This window comes from Oncorhynchus keta, chromosome 17, assembly GCF_023373465.1.
Source record: "Oncorhynchus keta strain PuntledgeMale-10-30-2019 chromosome 17, Oket_V2, whole genome shotgun sequence".
In the NCBI taxonomy this organism is placed as follows: domain Eukaryota; kingdom Metazoa; phylum Chordata; class Actinopteri; order Salmoniformes; family Salmonidae; genus Oncorhynchus; species Oncorhynchus keta.
The window spans coordinates 60667944-60677281 of NC_068437.1; the positions used below are offsets into that span (position 1 = coordinate 60667944).

At 52.1% G+C, this 9338-nt stretch overlaps 1 long non-coding RNA gene across 9 annotated transcripts; it reads right to left on the bottom strand.

Annotated features, from left to right (window-relative positions):
• Positions 1 to 6873: 6873 nt before the first annotated feature.
• LOC127908531 (uncharacterized) lies at positions 6874 to 8887 on the bottom strand. 9 transcript variants are annotated; one of them, XR_008067578.1, is made up of 4 exons: positions 8541 to 8887; positions 7471 to 7628; positions 7120 to 7173; positions 6883 to 6912 (listed from the first exon to the last, which is right to left on the bottom strand). It is a non-coding gene; the product is annotated as an uncharacterized LOC127908531 (long non-coding RNA). The 9 variants fall into 9 exon arrangements; XR_008067577.1 differs by lacking the exon at positions 7120 to 7173 and having other exon boundaries at positions 6874 to 6912; XR_008067570.1 differs by lacking the exon at positions 7120 to 7173 and having other exon boundaries at positions 6875 to 6939.
• Positions 8888 to 9338: the final 451 nt, after the last annotated feature.

Sequence of the window (9338 nt, forward strand, 5' to 3'; positions counted from 1 at the left end):
GGGTGGATGCCCTAAACAGGTTACTCTGAGCACTGTGTGTGGACTCCCCTAATCAGGTTACTCTAAGCACCGTGGGTGAACATCCTAATCAGGTTCCTCTGAGCACCATGGGTGGACATCCTAATCAGGTTACTCTGAGCACTGTGGGTGGACATCCAAATCAGGTTACTCTGAGCACTGTGGGTGGATGCCCTAATCAGGTTACTCTGAGCACCGTGGGTGGACATGCTAATCAGGTTACTCTGAGCACCGTGGGTGGACATGCTAATCAGGTTACTCTGAGCACCGTGGGTGGATGCCCTAATCAGGTTACTCTGAGCACTGTGGGTGGATGCCCCTAATCAGGTTACTCTGAGCACTGTGGGTGGACACCCTAATCAGGTTACTCTGAGCACTGTGGGTGGACATGCTAATCAGGTTACTCTGAGCACCGTGGGTGGACACCCTGATCAGGTTACTCTGAGCACTGTGGGTAGATGCCCTAATCAGGTTACTCTGAGCACCATGGGTGGACGCCCTAATCAGGTTACTCTGAGCACTGTGGGTGGACATGCTAATCAGGTTACTCTGAGCACCGTGTGTGAACATCCTAATCAGGTTACTCTGAGCACTGTGGGTGGACATGCTAATCAGGTTACTCTGAGCACCATGGGTGGACATCCTAATCAGGTTACTCTGAGCACCATGGGTGGATGCCCCAATCAGGTTACTCTAATCACCGTGGGTGGACGCCCTAATCAGGTTACTCTGAGCAGTGTGGGTGGACTCCCCTAATGAGGTTACTCTGAGCACCGTGGGTGAACATCCTAATCAGGTTCCTCTGAGCACCGTGGGTGAACATCCTAATCAGGTTACTCTGACCACCGTGGGTGAACATCCTAATCAGGTTACTCTGAGCACTGTGGGCGGATGACCTAATCAGGTTACTCTGAGCACCGTGGGTGGACATGCTAATCAGATTACTCTGAGCACCGTGGGTGGACATGCTAATCAGGTTACTCTGAGCACCGTGGGTGGACATGCTAATCAGGTTACTCTGAGCACCGTGGGTGGACATGCTAATCAGGTTACTCTGAGCACCATGGGTGGATGCCCCTAATCAGGTTACTCTGAGCACCGTGGGTGGACACCTAATCAGGTTACTCTGAGCACCATGGGTGGACACCCTAATCAGGTTACTCTGAGCACCATGGGTGGATGCCCCTTATCAGGTTACTCTGAGCACTGTGGGTGGATGCCCTAATCAGGTTACTCTGAGCACTGTGGGTGGATGCCCTAATCAGGTTACTCTGAGCACCGTGGCTGGACATGCTAATCAGGTTACTCTGAGCACCATGGGTGGATGCCCCTAATCAGGTTACTCTGAGCACTGTGGGTGGATGCCCCTAATCAGGTTACTCTGAGCACTGTGGGTGGACATGCTAATCAGATTACTCTGAGCACCGTGGGTGGACATGCTAATCAGGTTACTCTGAGCACCGTGGGTGGACATGCTAATCAGGTTACTCTGAGCACCGTGGGTGGATGCCCCTAATCAGGTTACTCTGAGCACTGTGGGTGGATGCCCCTAATCAGGTTACTCTGAGCACTGTGGGTGGATGCCCCTAATCAGGTTACTCTGAGCACCGTGGGTGGACATGCTAATCAGATTACTCTGAGCACCGTGGGTGGATGCCCCTAATCAGGTTACTCTGAGCACCGTGGGTGAACATCCTAATCAGGTTACTCTGAGCACTGTGGGTGGACATCCTAATCAGGTGCTTGGTCCTTCTGTAGCTCAGTTGGTAGAGCATGGCGCTTGTAACGCCAGGGTAGTGGGTTCAATTCCCGGGACCACCCATACGTAGAATGTATGCACACATGACTGTAAGTCGCTTTGGATAAAAGCGTCCGCTAAATGGCATATATTATTATTATTATTAGGTTACTCTGTGCACCGTGGGTGAACATCCTAATCAGGTTACTCTGAGCACTGTGGGTGGACGCCTAATCAGGGTACTCTGAGCACCGTGGGTGGATGCCCTAAACAGGTTACTCTGAGCACTGTGTGTGACTCCCCTAATCAGGTTACTCTAAGCACCGTGGGTGAACATCCTAATCAGGTTCCTCTGAGCACCATGGGTGGACATCCTAATCAGGTTACTCTGAGCACTGTGGGTGGACATCCAAATCAGGTTACTCTGAGCACTGTGGGTGGATGCCCTAATCAGGTTACTCTGAGCACCGTGGGTGGACATGCTAATCAGGTTACTCTGAGCACCGTGGGTGGACATGCTAATCAGTTTACTCTGAGCACCGTGGGTGGATGCCCTAATCAGGTTACTCTGAGCACTGTGGGTGGATGCCCTAATCAGGTTACTCTGAGCACTGTGGGTGGACACCCTAATCAGGTTACTCTGAGCACTGTGGGTGGACATGCTAATCAGGTTACTCTGAGCACCGTGGGTGGACACCCTGATCAGGTTACTCTGAGCACTGTGGGTAGATGCCCTAATCAGGTTACTCTGAGCACCATGGGTGGACGCCCTAATCAGGTTACTCTGAGCACTGTGGGTGGACATGCTAATCAGGTTACTCTGAGCACCGTGTGTGAACATCCTAATCAGGTTACTCTGAGCACTGTGGGTGGACATGCTAATCAGGTTACTCTGAGCACCATGGGTGGACATCCTAATCAGGTTACTCTGAGCACCATGGGTGGATGCCCCAATCAGGTTACTCTAATCACCGTGGGTGGACGCCCTAATCAGGTTACTCACCCAATGCACATATTGCTAATGGAAACCCTGAGACAAAAACAGGAAGAGAGAGAGGTGTGTGTGCTGTGGGTGTGTGTGGACTAGAGGTTTGTGGGTGGGCCACGGACGGGGCAGACAGTTTACTCTCTACATCATACCCAAGCTAAACATGAAAGGTGTTCTTCACCACACATACAGGGGTGTTGCTACCAGTCTGTCCGGGTTCTGAAGGCTCTGACGGCTTTCATGTGGGAGGGGTGTTGCTACCAGTCTGTCCGGGTTCTGAAGGCTCTGACGGCTGTCATGTGGGAGGGGTGTTGCTACCAGTCTGTCCGGGTTCTGAAGGCTCTGACGGCTGTCATGTGGAAGGGTGTTGCTACCAGTCTGTCCGGGTTCTGAGGGCTCTGACGGCTGTCATGTGGGAGGGTGTTGCTACCAGTCTGTCCGGGTTCTGAAGGCTCTGACGGCTGTCATGTGGGAGGGTGTTGCTACCAGTCTGTCCGGGTTCTGAGGGCTCTGACGGCTGTCATGTGGGAGGGGTGTTGCTACCAGTCTGTCCGGGTTCTGAAGGCTCTGACGGCTGTCATGTGGGAGGGGTGTTGCTACCAGTCTGTCCGGGTTCTGAAGGCTCTGACGGCTGTCATGTGGGAGGGGTGTTGCTACCAGTCTGTCCGGGTTCTGAGGGCTCTGACGGCTGTCATGTGGGAGGGGTGTTGCTACCAGTCTGTCCGGGTTCTGAAGGCTCTGACGGCTGTCATGTGGGAGGGGTGTTGCTACCAGTCTGTCCGGGTTCTGAAGGCTCTGACGGCTGTCATGTGGGAGGGGTGTTGCTACCAGTCTGTCCGGGTTCTGAGGGCTCTGACGGCTGTCATGTGGGAGGGGTGTTGCTACCAGTCTGTCCGGGTTCTGAAGGCTCTGACGGCTGTCATGTGGGAGGGGTGTTGCTACCAGTCTGTCCGGGTTCTGAGGGCTCTGACGGCTGTCATGTGGGAGGGTGTTGCTACCAGTCTGTCCGGGTTCTGAAGGCTCTGACGGCTGTCATGTGGGAGGGTGTTGCTACCAGTCTGTCCGGGTTCTGAAGGCTCTGACGGCTGTCATGTGGGAGGGTGTTGCTACCAGTCTGTCCGGGTTCTGAGGGCTCTGACGGCTGTCATGTGGGAGGGGTGTTGCTACCAGTCTGTCCGGGTTCTGAAGGCTCTGACGGCTGTCATGTGGGAGGGGTGTTGCTACCAGTCTGTCCGGGTTCTGAAGGCTCTGACGGCTGTCATGTGGGAGGGGTGTTGCTACCAGTCTGTCCGGGTTCTGAGGCCTCTGACGGCTGTCATGTGGGAGGGGTGTTGCTACCAGTCTGTCCGGGTTCTGAAGGCTCTGACGGCTGTCATGTGGGAGGGGTGTTGCTACCAGTCTGTCCGGGTTCTGAAGGATCTGACGGCTGTCATGTGGGAGGGGTGTTGCTACCAGTCTGTCCGGGTTCTGAAGGCTCTGACGGCTGTCATGTAGGAGGGTGTTGCTACCAGTCTGTCCGGGTTCTGAAGGCTCTGACGGCTGTCATGTGGGAGGGGTGTTGCTACCAGTCTGTCCGGGTTCTGAAGGCTCTGACGGCTGTCATGTGGGAGGGGTGTTGCTACCAGTCTGTCCGGGTTCTGAAGGCTCTGACGGCTGTCATGTGGGAGGGGTGTTGCTACCAGTCTGTCCGGGTTCTGAAGGATCTGACGGCTGTCATGTGGAAGGGGTGTTGCTACCAGTCTGTCCGGGTTCTGAAGGCTCTGACGGCTGTCATGTAGGAGGGGTGTTGCTACCAGTCTGTCCGGGTTCTGAAGGCTCTGACGGCTGTCATGTGGGAGGGGTGTTGCTACCAGTCTGTCCGGGTTCTGAAGGCTCTGACGGCTGTCATGTGGGAGGGGTGTTGCTACCAGTCTGTCCGGGTTCTGAAGGATCTGACGGCTGTCATGTGGAAGGGGTGTTGCTACCAGTCTGTCCGGGTTCTGAAGGCTCTGACGGCTGTCATGTAGGAGGGGTGTTGCTACCAGTCTGTCCGGGTTCTGAAGGCTCTGACGGCTGTCATGTGGGAGGGGTGTTGCTACCAGTCTGTCCGGGTTCTGAAGGCTCTGACGGCTGTCATGTGGGAGGGGTGTTGCTACCAGTCTGTCCGGGTTCTGAAGGCTCTGATGGCTGTCATGTGGGAGGGGTGTTGCTACCAGTCTGTCCGGGTTCTGAAGGCTCTGACGGCTGTCATGTGGGAGGGGTGTTGCTACCAGTCTGTCCGGGTTCTGAAGGCTCTGACGGCTGTCATGTGGGAGGGGTGTTGCTACCAGTCTGTCCGGGTTCTGAAGGCTCTGACGGCTGTCATGTGGGAGGGGTGTTGCTACCAGTCTGTCCGGGTTCTGAAGGCTCTGACGGCTGTCATGTGGGAGGGGTGTTGCTACCAGTCTGTCCGGGTTCTGAAGGCTCTGACGGCTGTCATGTGGGAGGGGTGTTGCTACCAGTCTGTCCGGGTTCTGAAGGCTCTGACGGCTGTCATGTGGGAGGGGTGTTGCTACCAGTCTCTCCGGGTTCTGAGGGCTCTGACGGCTGTCATGTGGGAGGGGTGTTGCTACCAGTCTGTCCGGGTTCTGAAGGCTCTGACGGCTGTCATGTGGGAGGGTGTTGCTACCAGTCTGTCCGGGTTCTGAGGGCTCTGACGGCTGTCATGTGGGAGGGGTGTTGCTACCAGTCTGTCCGGGTTCTGAAGGCTCTGACGGCTGTCATGTGGGAGGGGTGTTGCTACCAGTCTGTCCGGGTTCTGAAGGCTCTGACGGCTGTCATGTGGGAGGGGTGTTGCTACCAGTCTGTCCGGGTTCTGAAGGATCTGACGGCTGTCATGTGGGAGGGGTGTTGCTACCAGTCTGTCCGGGTTCTGAAGGCTCTGACGGCTGTCATGTGGGAGGGCTTCAGCCACGTGTTATTGGCACTCACTGATTCCATTTAGAGTTTGTTGTTTCAGTCAATGAGTTAAGTTTCTGCTGTGCATTTTGGCACTACATTCCTACATTTGGCACTACATTCCTACATTTGGCACTACATTCCTACTTTTGGCACTACATTTTTGGAAGAGCTTTTTTTACAATTCGCATACCGCCCCAACAGATCCACAGAAGACGCAATCTCTATTGCACTCCACACTGCCCTTTCCCACCTGGACAAAAGGAACACCTATGTGAGAATGCTGTTCATTGACTACAGCTCAGCATTCAACTCCATAGTTCCCTTAAAGCTCATCACTAAGCTAAGGACTCAGAGACTAAACACCTCCCTAAACACCTCCCTAAACACCTCCCTAAACACCTCCCTAAACACCCCCCTCTGCAACTGGATCCTGGACATATAACATTTTTGACATGCGTTTGACATGAATTTTATTGTTGTTATTCTGTCTCTCACTGTTCAAATAAACCTACCATTAAAATTATAGACTGATCATTTCTTTGTCAGTGGGCAAATGTACAAAATAAGCAGGGGATCAAATACTTTTTTCCCCTCAAAGAGCCAGACTACGGTTGGGAACTGCACATGGAGACAAAGATGGTCCTTTTTGGAGAAATGTCCTCTGGTCTGATGAAACAAAAATATAATTGTTTGGCCATAAGGACCATCATTATGTTTGGAGGAAAAGGGGGAGGCTTGCAAGCCGATAAACACCATCCCAACCGTGAAGCATGGGTGTGGCAGCATCATGTTGTGGGGGTGTGGCAGCATCATGTTGTGGGGGTGCTTTGCTGCAGGAAGGACTGGTGCACTTCAGAAAAGAGATGGCAGCATGAGGGCGGAAAATGATGAGATGTTGCTTCGATATATGCACAAGACATCAGTCAGGAAGTTAACGCTTGGTTGCAAATGGGTGTTCCAAATGGACAATGACCCCAAGCATACTTCCAAAGTTGTGGCAAAATGGGGACAACAAAGTCAAGGTATTGGAGTGGCCATCACAAAGCCCTGAACTCAACTCTGGGCTGTTCAGCAGCATACTGTGAGCTGGAACGTTCAGCAGCATACTGTGAGCTGGGCTGTTCAGCAGCATACTGTGAGCTGGGACGTTACCCCGTTCAAAGACACCTACTACCATACCCTGTTCAAAGACACCTACTACCATACCCCCGTTCAAAGACACCTACTACCATACCCCGTTCAAAGACACCTACTACCATACCCCGTTCAAAGACACCTACTACCATACCATACTACCACCTACTACCATACCCTGTTCAAAGACACCTACTACCATACCCCGTTCAAAGACACCTACTACCATACCCCGTTCAAAGGTACCTACTACCATACCATACTACCACCTACTACATACCCCGTTCAAAGGCACCTACTACCATACCCTGTTCAAAGACACCTACTACCATACCCCGTTCAAAGACACCTACTACCATACCCTGTTCAAAGACACCTACTACCATACCCCGTTCAAAGACACCTACTACCGTACCCCGTTCAAAGACACCTACTACCGTACCCCATTCAAAGACACCTACTACCGTACCCCGTTCAAAGACACCTACTACCATACCCCGTTCAAAGGCACCTACTACCATACCCCGTTCAAAGGCACCTACTACCATACCCCATTCAAAGACACCTACTACCATACCCTGTTCAAAGACACCTACTACCATACCCTGTTCAAAGACACCTACTACCATACCCCGTTCAAAGACACCTACTACCATACCCCGTTCAAAGGCACCTACTACCATACCCCGTTCAAAGACACCTACTACCATACCCTGTTCAAAGACACCTACTACCATACCCCGTTCAAAGACACCTACTACCATACCATACTACCACCTACTACCATACCCCGTTCAAAGGCACCTACTACCATACCCCGTTCAAAGGCACCTACTACCATACCCTGTTCAAAGGTACCTACTACCATACCCCGTTCAAAGGCACCTACTACCGTACCCCGTTCAAAGGCACCTACTACCATACCCTGTTCAAAAGGCACCTACTACCATACCCCGTTCAAAGGCACCTACCACCATACCCCGTTCAAAGGCACCTACTACCGTACCCCGTTCAAAGGCACCTACTACCATACCCTGTTCAAAGGTACCTACTACCATACCCCGTTCAAAGGCACCTACTACTGTACCCCGTTCAAAGGCACCTACTACCATACCCTGTTCAAAAGGCACCTACTACCGTACCCCATTCAAAGGCACCTACTACCATACCCTGTTCAAAGGTACCTACTACCATACCATACTACCACCTACTACCATACCCTGTTCAAAGGCACCTACTACCATACCCCGTTCAAAGACACCTACTACCATACCCCGTTCAAAGACACCTACTACCATACCCCGTTCAAAGACACCTACTACCATACCCCGTTCAAAGGCACCTACTACCATACCCCGTTCAAAGACACCTACTACCATACCCTGTTCAAAGGCACCTACTACCATACCCCGTTCAAAGACACCTACTACCATACCCCGTTCAAAGGCACCTACTACCATACCCCGTTCAAAGACACCTACTACCATACCCCGTTCAAAGGCACCTACTACCATACCCCGTTCAAAGACACCTACTACCATACCCTGTTCAAAGACACCTACTACCATACCCCGTTCAAAGACACCTACTACCATACCCCGTTCAAAGACACCTACTACCATACCCCGTTCAAAAGCACCTACTACCATACCCTGTTCAAAGACACCTACTACCATACCATACTACCACCTACTACCATACCCCGTTCAAAGGCACCTACTACCATACCCTGTTCAAAGACACCTACTACCATACCATACTACCACCTACTACCATACCCCGTTCAAAGGCACCTACTACCATACCCTGTTCAAAGACACCTACTACCATACCATACTACCACCTACTACCATACCCCGTTCAAAGACACCTACTACCATACCATACTACCACCTACTACCATACCCCGTTCAAAGGCACCTACTACCATACCCCGTTCAAAGACACCTACTACCATACCCCGTTCAAAGACACCTACTACCATACCCCGTTCAAAGACACCTACTACCATACACCGTTCAAAGACACCTACTACCATACCCTGTTCAACGGCACCTACTACCATACCCCGTTCAAAGACACCTACTACCATACCCCGTTCAAAGACACCTACTACCATACACCGTTCAAAGACACCTACTACCATACCCTGTTCAAAGACACCTACTACCATACCATACTACCACCTACTACCATACCCCGTTCAAAGGCACCTACTACCATACCCTGTTCAAAGACACCTACTACCATACCATACTACCACCTACTACCATACCCCGTTCAAAGACACCTACTACCATACCATACTACCACCTACTACCATACCCTGTTCAAAGACACCTACTACCATACCCCGTTCAAAGGCACCTACTACCATACCCCGTTCAAAGACACCTACTACCATACCCCGTTCAAAGACACCTACTACCATACCCCGTTCAAAGACACCTACTACCATACACCGTTCAAAGACACCTACTACCATACCCTGTTCAACGGCACCTACTACCATACCCCGTTCAAAGACACCTACTACCATAC